Here is a 1777-nt window from a genome sequence, read left to right as displayed (position 1 = left end):
CCCAAAAAAAAAAAACCAAAAAAAAAAAAAAACTATAGTATCTTTACAATAAAAAAAAAGCCGAATATCTCTCCCTCAGTCAAGTTTACCAAGCTGGCAGCTTTGCAGAAGGCCACTGACAACCTTGAGGCTTATCACTAGCTGCACTGAGTTCCTGTATTAGTCAGGAGCTTATAATAAAAATAATTTCTATAATAGTGTCAATTACATTGATAGCATTAGTCATGCTGACCAAGTCAAGATTATGTTTTGCCTGTGCTCCTGTGACTCAAGGCTATGTTTTTGCTATGTTTTGCTTCTATAACCTTGCTTGTTTTCCTCTGTAACAGAGCCCAGAAGAACAAATGCAAGAGTCAGTTCAGGTAGAGGTATCCAATCAGTAAAAAAACAAACAACAAAAAACCACATATGTAACCCTTCTGTTTTAACCAATAAGAGTAAAATTAGCTCATAACTGCTACATGTTTACAGTTAGTTGGAGGTTTGTGGGTTTGATCTATAAAAATTAGCCTCTGAGAAGAGGCAGGGTAGCTCTCTCCATAGAGATGGGCCTGATGGGTCACTTTGATTGTTGATGCTTGGTGCAAAAGAAAAGCTTTGTTTAACTTTCACTTTGTATCAGCCCTGTTCCTTTGATCAAGGACCTTGTCACAGAGAACCATAGAGAGTAGTTTCACTCACCAGAGTAGAGAAGTGGTGTGGACATGGATGTTAAGGCCAGCAATGGTATTGGTGAAAAGCCTCCCATGGTGTCTCAAAGCAGTTCAGTTTGTGGAAAAGAAGTCATTAGGAAATTCTACCATTCCCAACTCAAAAACCTCATCCAAGTCACAGCACCATATGTAACATATATTAAGGTAGATTTCATTAGGTAGCCAGTGAAAAGAGCACCACATGCTATTCAGTCAGGAAAAGAAAATTATTTACCTAACTGCTGTCCCTGCCCTGCATAGTGGAGAGACATGCCTGAAAAATGGGGCAACCCACCCATGGGCCAGGACTTATCTAGGCCTGGGACAGCAAGAGGTGTGGCCAGGTGGGGGAAAGGTGTGGCCACAATGGATCCTGATGTGGCCTCAGGGTCTGGGACACTCCTAAATCAGATGCAAGGCCTGTGACTAGAGGTGGCCCAGGTTGTAACTTAGCAAGAGGAGGTGGTAGCTGCTTCCAGGTGTGCCAGTTACCTAAGTAACAGATACTGGGTGGAAACTTAGGTAGGTATCTGCACAGGGCTTGCATGGCCCTGACAAACCTTACACATAGGAGGCTGAGAGCTGAGGATCACAGTTTCAAAGCAGCCCAGGCAGACAAAGAGATCTATGTTTTAATTCCAACTAACCAGGAAAAAAGCTGGAAGTAGATGTGTGGCTCAAGAGATGGAGCCTCAGCCTTGTGTGAAAAAAATAAGCAAGAGCATTCAGTTTTGAATTCAGGCCCAAGTGCCAAAAGTAAATGAATAAATTTTTTTAAAAAAAAATCGCACTGCACCCAAGAAAACTGAAATAGGAAAAAATCAGGGCTGGAAAGATGGCTCAGAGTAGAGTGCTTGCCTCGCATGCATGAGGCCCTGGGTTCAATTCCTCAGCACCATATAAACAGAAGAAAGCCAGAAGTGGCACTGTGGCTTAGGTGGTAGAGCACTAGCCTTGAGCTGAAGAGCTGAAGGATAACGCCTAGGCCCAGAGTTCAGGCCTTATGACCAACAAAGAAAGAAAGGGAGGAAGGAAGGAAGGAAAGGAAGGAAGGAAGGAAGGAAGGAAGGAAGGAAGGAAGGAAG

This window comes from Dipodomys ordii, unplaced genomic scaffold (genome assembly GCF_000151885.1).
Source record: "Dipodomys ordii isolate 6190 unplaced genomic scaffold, Dord_2.0 Scaffold218, whole genome shotgun sequence".
Taxonomy (NCBI): domain Eukaryota; kingdom Metazoa; phylum Chordata; class Mammalia; order Rodentia; family Heteromyidae; genus Dipodomys; species Dipodomys ordii.
Note: the sequence above shows the minus strand (reverse complement) of the source record.